Source organism: Cynocephalus volans, chromosome 7 (genome assembly GCF_027409185.1).
Source record: "Cynocephalus volans isolate mCynVol1 chromosome 7, mCynVol1.pri, whole genome shotgun sequence".
NCBI classification, from domain to species: Eukaryota; Metazoa; Chordata; class Mammalia; order Dermoptera; family Cynocephalidae; genus Cynocephalus; species Cynocephalus volans.
This window is the reverse complement of record NC_084466.1, coordinates 32,699,523-32,719,490: the sequence shown is the minus strand read 5'-3', so window position 1 is coordinate 32,719,490 and position 19,968 is coordinate 32,699,523. Positions and strand designations below refer to the sequence as shown.

At 38.6% G+C, this 19,968-nt stretch overlaps 1 pseudogene; it reads left to right on the top strand.

Annotated features, from left to right (window-relative positions):
* Positions 1 to 595: 595 nt before the first annotated feature.
* On the top strand, positions 596 to 1,872 carry LOC134382652 (tubulin alpha-1C chain-like; annotated as a pseudogene).
* The last annotated feature ends 18,096 nt before the right edge of the window (positions 1,873 to 19,968 follow it).

Here is a 19,968-nt window from a genome sequence, read left to right as displayed (position 1 = left end):
TGTTTGATACTCCCAGATCTTACCCTAAGGATTAAATAGATGAATTAGTTACTGACTAAAAATGCTCAAATGATTTATGTGCTCCCTGAAAATCAAAAGTTGCTCATATATTTACATTTTCAGAGGTGTTGAATTTTGAGCTGCATGTTTTTGAAGAGAAACCACTAGAATTTGCAGTCAGTCACGTCTTCTCCATGCTATCTACCGTAGGGAAAATCAGTCAGTATAGGTGGCAGAATTAGAGAGAACCTTAAAAAACAATAAAATTCTTATATTATCATTTTTCTTTACTGAGGATAAAATCAACCTCAATTTTTAGTGTGTAAATATATAGAGAGTATACACTGTTATTCCTGACCTCATTTGTTATGCTTATTAGTTAGCTGACATTTACATTTCTGATCCAATATCTGTGTGATTTTAAAATTTTTTTAGTATTCTCTGCTTCATGTTAAATAATATGAACAGAAAGAATGTAATAAAGAAAAGGTTGGGACTACTTCTCCTATGGACTCCTTGGTAGTCTGTCATTGTTAGATTCTTGTTGCTGTCCTCTTGCCCCCTCCAACACCATGGAGCCCTACAAGTCCCTGTCATGCGTGAGTGCATTTCCATCCTCCTTGCCCAGGCTGGTGTCTAGATTGGCAATGCCAGCTGGGAGCTCTACTGGCCTGATGGCCAGATGTCAAGTGACAAGACCACTGGGGGAGGAGATGACTCCTTCAACACCTCCTTCAGTGAGATGGGCACTGGCAAGCATATGTCCAGGCAGTATTTGCAGACCAGATACCCACAGTCATTGATGAAGTACACACTGGCACCTACTGCCAGCTCTTTCATCCTGAGCAGCTCATCACAGACAATGAAGATGTTGCCAGATGTTGCCAATAACTATGCCTGTGGGCACTACTCCACAGAATTTGGGAGCTGGACAGAATTTGCAAGCTGGCTGACCAGTACACAGGTCTTCAGGGCTTCTAGGTTTTTTTAGAGCATTGTTGAGGAACTGGTTCTGCTGATGGAATGTCTCTCTGTTGATTATGGCAAGAAGTCCCACCTGGAGTTCTTCATTTACCCAGGTCCCGCCAACTCCAGGTTTCCACAGCTGTAGTTGATCCCTATGACTCCATCCTCACCACCCACAAGACCCTGGAGCACTCTGACTATGCCTTCGTGGTGGACAGTGAGGACATATGATATCTGTTGTAAAAACCTTGGTATGGAGCACCCAACCTACACTAACCTTAACTGCCTTTGTAACCAGATTGTATCCTCTATCACTGCTTCCCTGAATGTTGATATGACAGAATTCCAAACCAATCTGATGTCCTAGCCCCATATCCACTTCCCTTTGGACACATACGTCCCTGTTATTTCTGCTGGGAAAACCTACCATGAACAGCTTGCTGTGGCAAAGATCACCAATGCTTGCTTTGAGCCAGCCAACCAGATGGTAAAATGTGACCCTTACCATGGTAAATACATGGCATGGTTCCCAAAGATGTTAATGCTGCCATTATCACTACCAAGACCAAACGCAGCAGCCAGTTTGTACATTGGTGCCCTACTGGCTTCAAGGTTGGCATCAATTACCAGCCTCCCTCTGTGGTGCCTGGTAGGGACCTGGCCTAGTTACAGTGTGCTCTGTGCACACTGAGCAATACCACAGCCATTGCTGAGGCCTGGGCTTGCCTGGACCACATGTTTGACCTGAAGTATGCCAACTATGCTTTTGTTCACCAGTACATGGATGAGAGGGTGGAGGAAGGAGAATTTTCTGAAGTCCATGAGGACATTGCTGCCCTTGAGAAGCATTATGAGGAGGTTGGGGCAGATAGTGCTGAGGGAGAGGACGAGGGTGAAGAGCACTAGTCTGTCTGCTACAATTTTACACTCAATATCTTGGGACTGTCTTATTTCTGTCATTCTGTGAAATTGGCCATTGTGGCCCTAACTTGTCAGTCAAAGTGGTTTCCATTAAAAAAAAAAAGTTTGGTTTATCACTTTAAAATACAAATGTTTAATAAAAAGACTTATTTACTTTTTTTGAGGTAAGTGCTAATTTCAAATAGCATTATAAAATGGCATTATATTATGAAAAGAGTAAGGTGTTTGCTTTTATTAACCTAGCATCTAAAAGAATGCCTAGCACTTAGTGGAGGCTCAATAAAGATTTATGGAATAATTTAATATATTTGAATTGAGATTTGATTTTAAACACTGTTTGGAAAGTTTTGTTTTTTAAAAAAATATTTCATTTGTGTTCATTCAACACATTTTTTGGTGGATTTACCTGAATGACTAGGAGTGTATCTGGATTCAGGGATTTCAGAGATTGAAACAATGTTGTTGGATCAGTCTCTCCACTTTCCCTGCTCTGCTTTTCTCTGCTGGTTGGCCACATTCTCCCTGTCTCAGATGAACTTTATTCATCTGTACATTCCTTCAGATGCAGTGAGAGCAGTTCATAGCCATAGGCTGCTTTAAGTTAGTGACCCAGAAGAAAAAAGGAGCTCTTCCCTTTACAGGGTCCATATGTAGTATCCCAGAGGAGGACTCTTGTTCTGGCTTGGAGTCATGTGCCCATTCTTGGCCCACGCACAGTGTCCTATGGCTGGCTAGGGGTGGATCACATGCCCACCTCTGTGACTAAGGGAATGAGTTACTATGATTAGTCGTTGGAGCCATATAGAATTTGTGGTGGGGAAGATGACTATTCCCCCAAAAAGGTAGAGGTATTTTTACAAGAAAAATGTTGAAAGTAAAAGTAGGCAGGCAAAAGAAATAGGTATCTGTGACATGCCTTCTTGTATGCTGGGGTCTGAGCTAGATGGTGGTCTTCCTGCTCTGAGTGCATTCAGTGAAGAGGGGAGAAAGGCATGTAAGTTGAAAAATTGCAGTTCAAAAGGGAAAATTCTAGAGAAGACCAAAAGTACCACAGCTTAGAGGATAGAACTTTGCTTAGGGAAGTCTGGAATCCCTTCTCAAAGAGCATGGAATAAAGAGTGAATTGGAGTTGACAGAGAAGTATGTGTAGCATTCTGTAAATATTTGTTGGATGAATGAATAAAAGAATGATGAAATAGCATTTGAGGCAGAGGATCAGCTTATACAAAAGCACAGGATGTGAACTGAATGGCTGTAATATTTGGGGACTGGTGAGAAAGTCATTATATCTGTCCGTTTAAATGAGAGGTGTTTGAAAGAGAAAGTAGCGGGAAGAGCTCAGTCTTGAGAACTTACTAAGTCCATTAATTTATTCAACAAATATTTATCCAGCACCAACTTGTGCTAGGCACATGCTAAGGGTTAAATGTGTCCTCCAAAAGTTCATGTACTAGAAACTTAATCTCCATTGAAACAATGTTAAAAGGTTGGGAAATCCAATTATGGTATTTGAAAGGTGGGGTCTTTAAGAGGTGATTAGATTGTGAGGTCTGTGCCCTAGTGAATATCCATTGTAGTAATGGGTTGATGGTTTAATGGATGGTCATGGGTGTGGCTCTGATGGTTTTATAACCAGAGTGAGTGAGGATTAGCTTTCTTGCTCAGCTCATTCTTGCCATGTGATACCCTGAATTGCTGTGGAGTCACCACCAAGAATAAGCCCCACCAGATGTGGTCCCTGGACTTTGGACTTCCCAGCTTCTGAAACTGTAAGAAATAAGTTTCAATTCCTTAAAATTACCCAGCATCAGGTATTCTGTTATAAACAACAGAAATGGACTAATATAGAAAATTGCTACCAGGGATGGGGTGTTGTTGCTTATAGCAAATACATGAAAATATGGAAGAAGATTTGGAACTAGGTGATGGGCAGAGGCTGGAAGAATTTGGAGACACAAGCTGGAGAAAGCCCATATTCTGGTGAGGGCTTAAAAGTCAAGAAGACCAGGGAAGGTCTGGAACTTCTTAGAGACTGGGTAAGTGGTAGTGACTAGAATGATGATAGAAATATGGACAGTAAAGGACATTCTGAGAAGGTCTTAGATGTAAGTGGGAAGAAAGAGAATGGAAGAAAGACCCTGAGGGCATTTCAGTAATCTTTGATGCATCCCCTCAGGGGATGGTCAGAGGTCCAGAGGTCTAGGGAGACAGAATGGTTTCAGGAAATGGGCTTGGGATGCCCTCCATGGGTTTCCTGCCCAGGGTCGCCTTGGGAAACTACTTTCTATATTCCAGCATAGCACTCCTTGGCTGCTCCAGCCATGGCTAAATTGCTCCAAGGTGCTGCTGGACCTGCCTTGGTGGTATCCATGTGGTAAGTCTGCAGGCTAGCACAATGTAAAAGCTGTGGAACCCTGATTTCAAAGGATGTATGAAAAAGCCTGGGGACCCAGGAGGAGATTTGTCACAGGGTTGGAGTCACTACAGAGAGCATTTGCCAGAGCAATGCTGAGCAAAAACGTGAGGTCAGAGTTGCAGAGAAATCCCACGATGGCCATGCCTAGTGGAGCCATGGGAGCAGGACTGCCATGGTGACCCCCAAATTTTAGGACTACCAGCATGCAATGCCAGCCTGGAAGAACAGAAATGTGGGCTGAGCCCAAGAAAGCCATAGGAGTGGGAATGCCTGAGGACTTGGAGGCCCAGCCTTCACACCAGTGTGCAGAGGATGCCTAACATGGAGTCAAGGGAGATTACTCACCAGCTTTGAGATTGGATGCCTGCCCTGCGTGTTTCAGACTTGTTTGGGACCTGTTACCTGTTCCTTTTGGCCTATTTCTCCTCTTTTGAAAGGCAATATGTACCTTTGCTTGTTCCACCATTGTATCTTGTCAGTAGATAACTTGTTTGATTTCACAGATGAGACTTTGGACTTCTGAGTTGAAACAAGTTGCATCATCCGATGGCAGAAGGCGGAAGGGCAAGAAGGCACACCTGTGAGAGGGGGAAGGGTGCCAAACTTATCTTTTAGTAAAAAACCCACTCCTGTGATTATAGCATTAATCCATTCATGATGGCAGAGCCCTCATGTCCCAGTTACTTCTTAAAGGTCCCACCTCTCAACACTGTTTCATTGAGGATTAAGTTTCCAACACATGAGTTTTGAGAGACACATTCAAATCATAGTATGTTTTTCACCATCTGTCATGATCGTTCTGACATTTCTATTTCATTTAGTGAGGGCTATCGTTTTTTTCTAAGCTTCTCAGAGCCATTCCAGCAATGTGTTAGTAACGTTTCCCTGGATCCTTGCCAATGTGTTAAGTTCTGTATCATGGAAGAGTGCTGCCGTAATATAAACTCTTTCTGGCTCAGTTGTTTGTTCTGTTTCTATTATCTATTATTCTCAGAATCCAATTCTGTATGTACTCTTCCAGTTTCAGCTGGTAGCTCTTGGGGTCCTTCAGTGATATTAAGGTATAATCCCTTTGCTTTCTTGGCTGACTCAACACTTCTTCAGTGGGATTATATTCTGATTTAAATCTAGTTAGTGATCTGGTGGCCAGGAGGTGGGGTAGATCAAAAGTGCTGTGTGTGTGTGTGTGTAAGGGAGAGAGAGAGAGAAATCATGTAAGGCAGAAGTCTCTTCATAATTTTTGGAAAGATGTGGGGGCAGTCTCTAGCTTTTGAGAGGAGTGGGCTACTTCTGCAGGCCTGAAGGGCTCAAGAATACCTGGATATTCAAGATTTTTTAATGTATCAATGCAGATATCCCCACCCTATATTTAAGCTCCCACTGCTTTCCAATCAGAGTCTTGACCTTGGAATAGCAAATGGTTCAAGGTTGAGAATATAACGTTCTTTGGAGCTCTGTTTCTCTTAAATTAAGTCCTGGGTTTAATCCCTCCCAAGTTTTTCTTGCCTTCTGGTTATAAAAGATGAGAGTCTCTTTATATGCTGCCTAAGGAGACCCCTTGGCTTGAACACTTATAGTTTAATCGGTAATTAATGACTCTCAGCTATTCACTGTCTTTCCACAAAGCATTGATTGATCCTGGTAACACGTATCTAAATGCCTGATACATTGTATCAGCCTGTGTACTCCCTTCCACTGGTACGCAGGCCCAGATTTCCACTGGTGAAAGTCGAAACAATGCAGTGCTTCTTGTGTCAGTGGCTCTCTGCAATCCCCCTGCTACCAGTGAGGGGATCCTCGTGGCCAGTAGTAGGTTAGCTGTTCACACAGCTGATATGAAATTCCACTTCAGAGTCTGCTTCCTTGGACCACATGGGGTTCCCTGGAAAGCAGAATCTGAGACAGATTCAGGCGCAAGAAGTTTATTGGAGAGAGTGCGAGTTCAACATCTAGGGGAGTGAAGAAAGCAGAATTGGACCCAGGGGTATTAACCTACAATGCACTGCAACAAAGCCCTTAGCCAGTCCTATGGCCTTTAATGCCTTTAATTGACCACTCATTGGATGCAGGAGGTGGAGCCCTGAATGGTGGGTGAGGGGGCTCTCTTCAAAGGAGGACAATTCTTGGAGATGGATGCAGCTGAGAACTGTTGTCCACCAACACACACAGGAGCTAGGGAATGAGTGCTCAGTCCTGGAGCAGGATCTGGGCCAGCATCCAGTCTATTCAAGCATTGATTGGTCATGAAGGGATGGTTGGGTCCTCCCTTACTAGTGAGTTTAGTTTCATCTTGTGGAAGGCAGTACAGGAATTACAAGTAGGCTGATCATCATAACAGTAAGAGTGTTAAAAGTGGTAGAGAATGTGTCAGAAAAGATCTGAGAAGGAGATTGCTTTTTCTCTTGAACAAGAGTTAGGGGTGTTCAACATTGAATAGGTTCGGTAAATTGGTCTAATTTTTTTTAAAGCTAGCTATAGCAAACACCATTATTTAAAAGTTTTCTGCAGAAAAAATAACTTTTTTTTTGATGAGTCTGATAACCTGTACACTCTAAGTTCCTTTCCCTTTGAACTCTAACTGAAAGAGTAGCTCTTATAATGTGATTTTTGAAAACATGAGTTTTCATAGGTATACTAAGGCTGCCTCTTAAGCGTAATGGAAGAGACTATGCACAGACTGTAAGGAGTGTGCTAATTTCTCTTCCCTGATAGAACTAGAACTGACTCAGTACACGTTTAAACAACAGATCATTCATAATTTGGAAGACTTTTGAAGAAAAAAAGCAAGAAGTCTGGGTTACTAGTAGCATTTCTTTCATATATAGTGTTAATGTTTTGCTAGGTCATTTTGTTACCTTGTTATTTTTTTTCTAACAAAATGAATTATTAGAACAAAACAACAACCAAAACAAACAAACAACAACAAGAAAAAACCAAACTTACTTTGTATAATTCCTTAGGAGTTACACGGAATTTTGTATGCTTTTTCTTATTTTTATGTATGTTTTCTTTTGTCATTATTGTTATGGTAAAGGATAAACTTAGGCACATTAAAATTTTAAAGAGTTTGTTTGGGCAGATAGTGAATCATGAATTGGGCAGCTCCAGACCTCATGCAGTTGGTGGCTCTGCTGAGGGGGCAGAAAGGGAAGGCTTTTATAAGGTGAACGTGGAAGCAAAGCAAAGAAAATATTTGATTGGTTAAAGTAGAGCAGTAGCCTTATTTGGATCCTTCCAGTGGAAAGTCTCTAGTTAGAGGTTAGTTAGCAGTTTTTGATTGGTTAAGCTTAAATTTCGTTTTACTGTTTACACTGAGTTGAGTTTTAGTTTGCTTACATAGGAACCCAGGGGGCTGGGGCTACCTCAATCTAATGGCCTCCCAATTAATTATTTTGACAATTATGATTTCCTACTTTTAAAGAGGAGGACATTGGGGCTTTTAGGAATTAAATGAATTGCCAGATTCCACAATTCTGCTTCTCAGTGCCTGTGACCTTTTCAAATACTACGTACGAGACCTTGTATTTATTTATGGTCTCTTGCAGCCCGATAATTTTAGCGATTTATCTATATTAAGAAGCAAGAGAATGGGGAGGACAGAGAGTGTGAGCCCTTCTGAAATGAATCCAATTGCAAGGCATAAGAGAAAAGGAGAAGTTTCATTTTGCCGTAGGCAGTAAAATACCTTGGACCCACCCTGGATATAGGAACAGAGAAAAAGACCAGAGGGATGTGAAGAATTCAAGAGATTTACCCCAGGGTAGGGAAGTGATTCTGATGAAATGGCACCTGAACCACATTTGTTCTGGAATCCTGAACCAGAAAAGATGCAGACATTTTTTTGGTAAAAGTTCAGACAGGAGTCAGGAAGATGATTGAGGGGGATGAAGGGCATGACTTAGGAGGACAGGTTAAAGGAATTAAATAGGTTCACCTTGGCTTAGAGACAGCAAAGATAGATCTTGATAACCATCTGCAATTATTTGGATGTCTAAATACAAAGGAAGATAAAGTGCTACTTGGGGTGAAACAAAGGAGTATAGTTACATGAACATTAAAGCAATGAAAATAAACCTGAATATGAAACAATTCATGTTTCCAAACTTTGTGTCTTTAAAGGACCCTTTTAAAATAGGCCATAACTACAGAACATAGTTTATTGCCTAAAAAATAATCTTGTTTTAATGCTGTAAGTTATATTAAACTTGAATTCCCGTGTTATCAAAGCAAAATGCTATGGGATTGCACGAAACAGATTACACCATTTTTCAGCTGGGCACCAGGGACACCACATTTGACATTTATTCCTGACCTATGAATGACTCAAGGTGATCGTGAAGGCACTGGATATTATCTCCAGGACAGATCCAAGTTGATGACCAGAGAACATGTAGAAAGGTTAGCACTGGGGCTGTGGTTGGGTGGGGTGTGATTTATTCTATGTGCCATGAAGAAGGAACTATGAATGCCAACTCATTCTGTGTACTTGATTTGATTAAGCTTGATTTTTGCATTCTGTCTTTGGCTCTTCTGCTATTTTACAGTTCAGTCTTTACCTCTTTGTGCATTATATTCTACTTTTGCAAGTTAGTCAGAAAATTCTCACATTTTGTAAATATTTGTTTTCCTTAACTATTACTGATAAAATATTTTGAGATAGTACATAGAATTCCTAATAGATACTTACATTCAACCATATCCTTGTAGTTGAGGTGTTGATTTACTTTCGGGAAGAATTTTAGAGTACAACAGTGCTTCTCAAACTTTCTGTGGCAAGGGATTAATTTCTTTCTTTTTAATTTTCAAACTCTTGTAGACTGATACTTTTTAAGAATACAGTAAAATTAATTATGAGAAAAATGAAATAATTACCCCTAAGGCATACAAAGTACAAACCCTAATTTATTTTTAGATTTAACAGAAAAAAAATTACATTGTAAATTCTTATAAAATTTCTAAGCACTTTCAATTCTGTGTCCCACACAAAAGTGCACGATTCTACTTCTGATTCTACCTCTGCCTGGTCATGTTGCTTTAGGAACACATTGACCCACCCAGAGCATAAGTTTCCTTATCTCTGGAATGGGCTTAACAACTTCTGTCCTTTCTCTCTGGGTCTTGTGAAGATCATGGGGCAGGAAAGAAGGGAGCTTGGTTTGTAACTGGTGAGGTGCTAATTACACATGACAGAGCATGTGTGTGAAATGGACCCTATGCATGTGATAGTCTTGAGGAGGTTCTCATTTTTTCCTATCAAACCAGCAAGGTTTTCCTCCAGTTGTATTCCTTACATTTAAGGAACTGCCTTAAATTTTGATCTACTGAATTTTGAATGTTTTTTCTTTTAGAAATACTGTTCACGTTTTACCTGACGGTGAAATCTAAAAGACAGGGAGCATTGGTGTAGGTCTTAAGGAAATATGTGTATCAAGGTAACTTTGGAGCTTCTTCAAGCAGTTGGCATTGGCCTCTTGCCCCAGATTCTGGCATATTCCCCTTCTCCCAGGCTGGGACATAACTTTTCAAAGTTTATACATTATGCCTCTTCCCCAAGATTTTGACAAATGGGCTATTGGTACATAAAGAAACATCAGAGGCAGGATGGGGCAGGGTAAGGTTGTATAGCTTCAAAAAATCTCACAAGATGTTCTGATACCCCGCACTTGACCTTTGTTTGAAAACAATTACTTTTTATGTAGTGGTAGTTAGTAGGACTCACAAGTAGATTTCAGGAATTGAGCAGTTGAGAACTTAGGAAGTACAGGTGCTAGTAGCATGAGAAGTAACTGCTGATTAATTGTGGAAATAATAAATTGGGGACAACTCAAATAATATGGAGGCCAACTTCTTTGCCTGAAATATCACTGTGGCTTAAAGTAACAGAGATTCACCATCATGAAGACTAATGTATGAGGAAGGCATGTTTAGCTTTCAATGGGCAGGAAACTGCTAAGCTACTGGACTTTCAAGAAAGGATATGGTGGATATGATTTTGCGTGGCTGTTTCTCAGTTTTTGTGTGCTTCAAAGATCCAGTGAACCACAGAAGTGTCTTCTGTTTTCTGGATCCTGGGCATGTGTTCTGAAATGAGAATACTGACTGTTCTGAAATGGTACTCCAGACTGTTCTCAAAGCCCCATAGTCGATTGTGTGCCATTTTGCTTTTTCAGTTATTTATATTTGTGCATTCAATCAATCACTTATTTATTCAACAAATTCTTAGTAGTCAATAATGTAGAAGATAATATTAACAAAGTGAGATGGTTGACATAAGCCTTCATCCAATATTACTTATTTTGTCATTCTGCTATACGACAAGTGGTACACACATGCAAAAGAAAATCAAACAACATTCTAGAATAGGTAATAACTTAGAATCATAAAGCTTCCCAGAAAATATTAGACATGTAGCTTCATCTCACATCTCTTCTTTCACACACTGTCAATTATTTATTAAATTCTCATGGGTCTATCAGTTCAAAACTTTGTGAAGTATTTGGGGAAAAAGGTATAGCTAAAAATAATACAGATGTTTGAAATGGTATCATCTGATGCAGTGATATCGGAGGAGCAGTTTCTAAAATTTAAGTTCATGTTAAAGGTGGGTTCGAGATTCAAACAGAACTTAGTACTTATCTCTGCTTTACCGCTTATTGGCTCTGTGTCCTTGGGCACTTTACATAATTTCTCTGAGCCCTGATTTCTTCATCTATAAAATGGAGCTAATCTTCCCTTCCTCACAGAGTTGTTACAAGGTTTAATGAGAAAGCATTTAAAGGCAACTAATATAGTGCTCAGTAAAGAAAAAAATATTATTAAATATTTTTTTAAAAGAGTTTCTCTTCCTTTTTATTTTATTTCTCAAATCAGGATAATTAGTATATTTGGCAATATTCAATATAATAGTTTTTCGTGGCCTTTTACCAATTTCTCCCTTATCCACCCCCCTCCTGTAACCTCAGTTCTGTTCTCTCCTTTTAAAGTTCAACATATTATTATGACTGTTGTATTTTTTGTCTTTCTTTTTATTTATTTGTGGATTTTTGTTGTTGTTGTTGTTTTAGCTCTCACTTATGAGTGATGACATGCAGTATTTCTCTTTCTGTGCCTGGTTTATTTCACTTAGCATAATTTTCTCTAAGTTCATCCATGTTGCTGTGAATGGTAGTATTTCATTCTTTTTTATGGCAGAGTAATATTCCATTGTGTAAATACACCACATTTTCCTTATCCAGTTGTCCATCGATGGACATTTAGGTTAGTTTCCTCTCTTGGCTAATGTAAATAAAACTGTGCTAGACATGCAAGTGCAGGCATCCCTTTGACATGATGATTTCTATTACTGTGGGAGTATGCCCAGCAGTAGGATTGCTGGATCATATAGCAGTCCTACCTGTAGTTGTTTGAGGAACCCGCATACCATTTTTCATAATGGCTGCACCATTTTTATAGTCCCACCAACAGTGTAGGAGGGTTCCCCTTTATCTGCAACCTTGTCAGCATTTGTTATTCTCTGTCTTTTTGATAATAAACAGTCTACCTGGGGTGAGATGATATCTCAGTGTGTATTTGATTCGCATTTCTCTGATGCTGAGTGATGTTGATCATTTTTTCATGAGACTCTTGGCCATTTGTGTATATTCCTTTGATAATCCTGAAAAAGGATTCAGCCCCTTTGCTCATTTTTCAATTGGGTTATTTTATTTATTTATTTATTTTTTACTGTTAAGTTATTTGATTCCTTGTATATTCTGGATATTAATCCTTTGTTGGATGCATAATTTGCAAATATTTTCTCCCACTCTGTAGGTTGTTTTTTTCTCTCTGTTAATTGTTTCTTCTGCTGTGCAGGAGCTTTTCAGTTTGATATAATCCCATTTGTTTAGTTTTCCTTTTGTTGCCTGCACTTTGGGGGTGTTATTCATAAAGTCTTTGCCCAGTCCTACTTCCTGAGTATTTCCCCTATATTTTCTTTTAGGAGTTTTATGGTTGCAGGTCTTATATAAGTCTTTAGTGGGCTTTTGGAATTTCAGGTTTGTACACACATTTGTCAGAGTTAATGAGACACTTAAACCAAAATGAAAATTGTGAAGTACACACACGCTTGAACAAATGAAGGTAACAGTCAGATTTCTGGTTTTGAATATACCAAGGCCTTTTTTTCATTTCAGGAAGAAAGTGGTTTCCTGACTCCATATTTAATCATTTAATTTATATCTTAATAGTAATCATTTTTAACATTCCTTTTATTTATTTTATCTTAATATCAGGCCTGAGAAAAATACAATGATATCAATTAAAATTGGAGTAATTTTAAAGCTAACTTCAATATTTTAGTCAGGGGTTACCGTCCTGAACCCTGTAGCAATTCACTCTTTGGCCATTTCTGACAGGTCTTTTCATGGATCTTACACAGGAAACAGTAATAGTGCCCATTCCAACAATTGTCTCCATGATTTAATGTAATATGTGTGCTGGTTTTTATAGCAATTCACCTTTTAAAAAATGCTTATCCATGTTCTGATATTGTTACATTTAGTCTTTGTGTAGAGTTTTCCAATCATATATTTCTCTTCTTTTCTGTGTGTCCTATTATTCAAAAAGATAATTTTTAATTTACCTACTTATTCTTAATGAACTTTAGAATATAATGACAACTGTGGCAATCTGTTTCTCTTCTTTCAGAGAAACTGTTAATTAGCCTCTCTCTGTCTCAGTATCACGGACCCACTTACTGACAAGACCAACCAGCGGGTATTGAGTACTTATTGGTGTTTTTGAATGATACACCTGAAGCTTTCCTTTAAATAATATCAACAACAAAAACCACAAAACAAGAAAAGTTTCTGAGCATGGAATATAATTTGGGGACTCTTTTAAAAATTAATTTATTATTTGAGCAGAAAGACATATCACATTTTTTGTAGTTCATCTTCCCACGCTTCTCAGTCTTCCCATTCAGTGGCGTTCAATCTTTCCATTCACCTGGAAGGCGAGCGACTTGATGTTGCAGTTTTTTTCATGAATGCGAGTCAGAGACATGGTTAAACATAGGATTAAAACCCAAAGACTAGTCCGTAGCAGCATTATTTACAGTAACCAAAAGGTGGAAGCAACCCAAACATACAGTGATAGACTATTGGATAAATAAAATGTGATATATACATATAACAGAATAGTATTCAGCCTTAAAAGGGAAGGAAATTCTGACACATACTACAACATGGATGAAACTTGAGGACATTATGCTAAGTTAAATAAGCCAATTATGAAAAGCCAAGTATTGTATGATTTCACTCATATGAGGTACCCAGAGTAGTCAAATTCATACAGATAGAAAGTAGAATAGTGGTTGCCAGGAGCTGGGTGAGGAGGAAATAGTAAGTTGTTAATTAATGGGTACAAAATGTCAGTTTTGGAAAATGAGAAGAGTTTTAGATATAGGTTGCACAATAATGGAATGTACTTAACACTAATGAACTATACTCTTACAAATGGTTAAGATGGTAAGTTTTGGGTTTTTTTACAATTAAAAAAAGACTATAGTAATAAAAAAACAGAAAGACTCAGTAAAAGAATTTTACTGTTTACTACAAACAGTAAGGTTTACTTTAAGGTTTACTACAAACCTTTTTCCTCTACCTTATAACTTTTAAATTGTGATAGCCTTGATATTAGGACATCAGCAATGTAATTTATACAATTAGAAATGTTATCTCCCCATCATGATTATGTACACTAGTTTATAGACAGGTTAAAAAAGGCAGCTAGAACTTATTAGTTTGCTGAAACATATAATGCACATATTAATTTTGTCTGATCTTGGCCATGGTAGAGTACAGACCTCATTATCTTTTTTACTATCTTTTCTTTAGTGTGTTTTCTTCATCGGTTTTCATTTCTGTCAGTCAGTGTCACATGGCACTTCCGGCTTTATCCCTGCTTGACAAGGTTAAGCCAGTTGATGATCTACAGTTCTGTTCAGCTTTATTTTCTATAGATTTCTCCTGATAACCATAGCATGAACTCTACAGTATGTGTTAGGAACTGAAAAGAAGCCAAAAAGTTTTTATTACAGTTTGTATTCCCACATTCACTAACTTTCTGAGGGGCAACGATGTGTCAGTGTCTTTCTTCTATGACAAAATATAATTAGAATAAAAGCATTTTTTCCTTTTTGCTCTACGTTAAATAAAATTGAAGTATAATCTTTACTGATGATGCTTAACTTTTGTGCTATCTTCAAAGTCAACCTATTTCGTGTTTCTCTTTGTCCACTTTTTAGAACACAATTAAGTGTTTATTCTGTTGCTCTTTACTTTCTCATATTCTGAACTAATATGAAAATTGCTGTGATTAATTTGATCTTTAAGCTTCAGTAAATATTTTAGGAGTATTCACATTCTGCATTAGGTATTAAAATTAGGGTAGATGATGCTTTATTTTATTCTTAATTATTCTGTATTAGACAGATATAAATGTGATCAGTGGATATTTTTATTAAACTCAGATTATAACAGAGACATATATGTAAATCCTTTGTATTAACCATGGCTCTTCTTTTCTTATTGCACAGAGGGCAAGTGTGATCAGCTGCTGGTTCAGTCTTATTTACTTTCAGAACAGTTAACCATCTCATTTGCTTACCTCAGCTGATACAGTATTTTCTCAGTATTTTGAGGTAGGTATACTAAAAGATTATAGTGACCTTTATTTTACAATTTTTAATAACTAGAGCAGATTATGGATAATTTCCAGAAACCAGAGTTCAAAACTTTCTAATGGTTTGCAGAACCAAACCTTATCTCGAGTTAAGAGATCCTGAAGCAACTTTCCAGAGTTCATTTTTTAGAACAGTTATAAGGATAAAGACATATCACCTGCATATCGTAGTCAGTTCTGGCCAGGAAGCAAGATGGCAACTCCTGCCAAACTCTAGGGATGGAGCGGGGAGAGATATATCACTAGCATGGAAGAGATAGAGGGGAGAAAGTGAAAACTGTGGATGGAATTGTGTGAGACAAAGACCTTGCCCATAAGTTCACAGATTGAGGAGTGGGTTTAGGTTCCATCCCGGGGAGGAGTCAATATGGAAGTTCTTGTCTCTCAGGAAGAGGTAATGGTGTACCCTCCACATTTCTTTTTCAGTGATGGCTGTTCTCTGTATCAGAAGGGAGTCAGGTTATGAATTTGGATTTGGTATCAAAGAAAGGGCCAACAGACATTTGAGTCCATAGGAATACAGATCAAATTCTTCGGGAACCTGCTGGAATTAAGAGCTGGAGTGCTATCTCCAAAGTGAACTCTGAGTGAAAACTAACAGCTGAGGACCTGAATAAAAAATCCTTTTATGAATGTACCTGGATGCCCAACTGCCAATGACTCAGGAGAGAGCTTGCAGATAGAAAAGAGCATTACAGCAGCTGGAATAGGGTTAGGACAGGCGGGGACTTTCATGAAGTGATATGGGCTGAACTTGATGGAAGCTATGGACTTGATATTGTTTCCAGTCCTTTTTCTCCTGAAGCCAGATCATTTGCCCCCCCACCCCCCACCCGATGCAGGATTAACCTTTCCTGAATTCCAAGGTCCATTTCTGACTTTCAATAGGAGGTTCTTCTAGGACAGAGTTTCTTGGCTTGGCAGTAAGTCATTCCTGCTGACTAGGTGGAAGTGATCTCTTACTTCTGCTAACTAAGCTTCCCTACTCAATCTAGGTTCATCTGAGTAATATCTAGATTCATACCCATTGTATTAGTCTGTTTTGTGTTGCTATAACAGAAATACCTGAGACTGGGTAATTTATAAAGAACAGAGGTTTATTTGGCTTATGATTCTGGGACAGCTGCATCTGGCAAGGGCCTCAGGCTGCTTCTACTCATGGCGGAAAGTGGCAGGCAGCCGGCGGGTACAAGCAGATCACATGGCAAGAGGAAGCAAGAGAGAGAGAGAAGGTGCCAGGGTCTTTTTATCAACCAGCTCTCATGGGAACTAATAGAGCAAGATCTCACTCATTAATCCCTGCACGGACAACACATCCAAACTCCATCAGCCAGCTCTGCCATTTAGTAAGTAATCCAAAACAAGCTACTTAAACTTTCTGAGTCTCAATTTCTTCATATGTAAGTTGATTATACTTCTCTCCCAAGGTTTTTGAGAAGAATAAATGAGATCATGTACTCATATGTCAAGTACCTGGCACACAGTGGGTACTTAGTTAGGGTTCTTTTCTTCTTCTGACAGCTTCATCATTTCATTTGATGATGATAATTCTATGGAAATAGAACAAGATGGGAATAGGATTCTGTATTCTGCAGTTACAGAAAATAAGGCTCAGATGGTTGTAAGTTACTCATGTCAATTGGCTACTGGTCAGAGGAACCAGTATGAAAAGCTAAGCCTTCTGACTTCTGTTCAGTGCTTTTCTTTATTAAATGGTGCTGCTTTTACCTAAAAAAGTAAGATGAAACAAGATAAAATTCAGAAGAAAGAGTCTACCACTACTGTTATTTATTTATTTATGTTGGTGTTGGTCAAAATGGCTAAACAGCTTGTGGTTCTTTCTTTGCTCAGTTCTTACTGTGGATCATTTCTTGTTAATTTGTCCATGCTGAACACAAATACTACGTGGGGAGGAATAACAACCATGTGGTGATCACCAAAGTGTATTTAGTTTTCACTGCGTAGCAGGCCTGAAAGTATTTTAAATGTTTACTCATTTATCTTCTGTGTCCACATTTCAGGATGATCAAACTGAAATAAAGAGAACTTACATGAGCCTATGTTTGCAGAGCTAGTAAGTGGCAGATTGTGAGTTTGACCCAAGTCTGCCTGGCATCAGAGCCTAAAATTGCTTATTTTCTTAATTACCCCTTTATGTAAGTGCCCAGTATATTTTTAATTTATTGCCATCTGTCTTAGCATTTTATATTGGCAAGTTACATATCTGTTTATATTAGCTTGGACTAAAAGGGGAAGAGTCACATAAAATGAAAAGAGGACTTGGATTTCTAATTTACTGCCAACATGAACAAGCTTAGAAAACTACTCTGCTACAATCTCAGTCCATTTCTTACGGAAAAGGAAAAGATATCTTCTGAGACTCAAGGCAAACTTCTCCCAGCTGATGAGCCTGTAACATCAAAAACGAGTTATTTGCTTCCAAGATACAGTGTACAGGCACTGAATAAACATTCCCATTCCAAGAGGGAAAAGTTGACCAAAAGAAAGGTGTGACAGGCTCCAGGTCAGTTCAAAACCCAGCAGGGCAGACATTAAGTATTAAAGCTCCAGAATAATCTTTCACTCCATGTGCTGCCTCCTGGGCACTCTAAATGTGTTTAGACCCCAAAGCCTTGGGCAGCCCTGCACCCATGGCTTTGCGCAGCCTACATAGCTGCTATCACGAGTTGGAGTTGGGTGCCTATGGCTTCTCCCTGCACACATTGCATGCTGCCAAGGTCTCGACAGTTCTGGGGTCCTGGCAGTGGTAGCCCTGCTCCCATGGCTCTGCTAGACTTTGCCCTGGTGGAGACTCTCTGCAGCAGCTCCCAACTCACACTTCCACTCAGAATTGTTCTAATAGAGGCCTTCTGCAGTAGCTATGCCCCTGTGGCAGGTTTCTGCCTGGGCCACCAGGCGTTTCCATACATCCTCTGAGCTCTCAGTGGAGGAAGCCATACCTCCCAACACTGCCATATTGGGGATCAAATTTCAGCATGAGTTTTGGAGGGGACAAACATTCAAACCATAGCACACTGTCTGTTCTCAGATTAGATGATTAGAAATTATAAAGATAACAGTTCTTTCTAAGTTAATTTCTAAGTTCAATGCAATTGGTATAAAAATAACAATAGGCTATTTTATGAAATAAGACAATGTGATACTAAAGCTAATAAGACTAAACTAAACATGGAAGAATAGCCCCCCCAGACCCCAAAACACCACAAAACAAAAACAACCAAAAACCTTAAAAAAGAAAACCATGATGAGGGGAAGACTAGCTTTTCCAGACATTAAAACATACTAGAATGCCTCTAAAATTAAAACGGTGTTATACTGGCACATGAATAGAAAATTAGATCAATGGATTAGGATAGAACATTTAGAAATAATCCTCAGTATATATGGAAATTTAGTATATGATAAAGGTGTCATCTCAAAGCACTGGAGAAAAGGTGGACTCTTTAATAAATGGTGCAGGGACAACTGGGTAACCATCTGGAAAAAGATAAACTTAAGTTTATACCTTACACCACATGTTAGAATAATCTCCAAATAGATTAGGATCTAAACATAACAAATACAGTCACACATGTACTGGAATAAAACATGGGTGAATTTCTTATTTAACCTTGGTATAGGGAAAGTCTATAACTATGACTTGAAATCCACAGGGGGAGAAAAATAAAAAATTTACTATGTTTTATAACAACTATATCATAAACAACATCAAGAGACAACTGATAACCTGGGAGAAAATTCACAACAGATACCATAGACAAAAACTATTAAAAATTGTGGGGCAAAGGACCAAAAACCTAATAGAAAAATTAGAAAAACTATGAATAACAATACACATTAAAAATGACATATAAGTGGCCCTCAAACATATAAAACCCTTCAAACTAACTCATAATTAGAGAAATACAAATTAAAATAGCACAAAGATACCATTTCTCATTTCTAGACTGGCAAAAGTAAAAAAGTGTAACATTTTGTTTTTGAGGCTGTGTGGAAACAAATACTTTCATATGTTGCTGGTGGGAATGCAAATCAGTATAATCCTGCTGAAGGGATCTATGGCAAGACCTAACAAAACTACATATTCACTTACCTTTTGGCCCTACAATCCTATTTCTAAGAATCTATCCTGAAGATAAACCTCCAACAATATAAAAATACATATGCACAAGGTTATTCATTGAGACATTGTAATTGCAAAATATTGGGAATATAAATGCCAATACATAGTGAAGTGGTTAAATAAATTATGGTACATCTACACAGTAGAATACTATGCAGCTGTAAAACAGAATGAGGATTATTTTTATGAAATGCTTTGTAGTGATTTCCAGGATATATTGTTAAGTAAAAAGAGCAAAGCACTAACACATACTTAAAGTGTGATAACAATCGTATGGTAAAGAAGGAGATTGTATTTTGTTACTTGTAACAAAATACATGAAACTGTGTGATTCATAAAGAAAACAAAATTTATTGCTTACGAGACTGGGAAGTCTAAAGTCCATCTAGTGGTGACAACAGTGATCCAGGGGTCTCACATTGCAAGGTGGTGGAAACAGACAGAGCAGAGAGAAAGACAGATTCTCCTCTTCTTTTGAAGCCCTCAGAACCATACCTCTGACCACCATTTTTAACCCATTCACTACTGAATGATCCTATAATCCAATAACCTCTTCAAGGCCCCACCTTTCAATTACCATAATAGTATTTCCCACCCTCTTAACAGTCACAGTGGGGGCCAAGTTTCTAATACATAAAACTTGGGGGACACAATTCAAGCTTCAGTGAGTTTTGGGGTGACATCAATCCACCACAAAGATATAAGAAAATGGACATGTATCTTGCTTGTTTGTGCAAAAAACAAAATAGGAAGGATAAATCTGAAAGTAAGGAAACTGGTTACCTACAGGAGGTAAGTG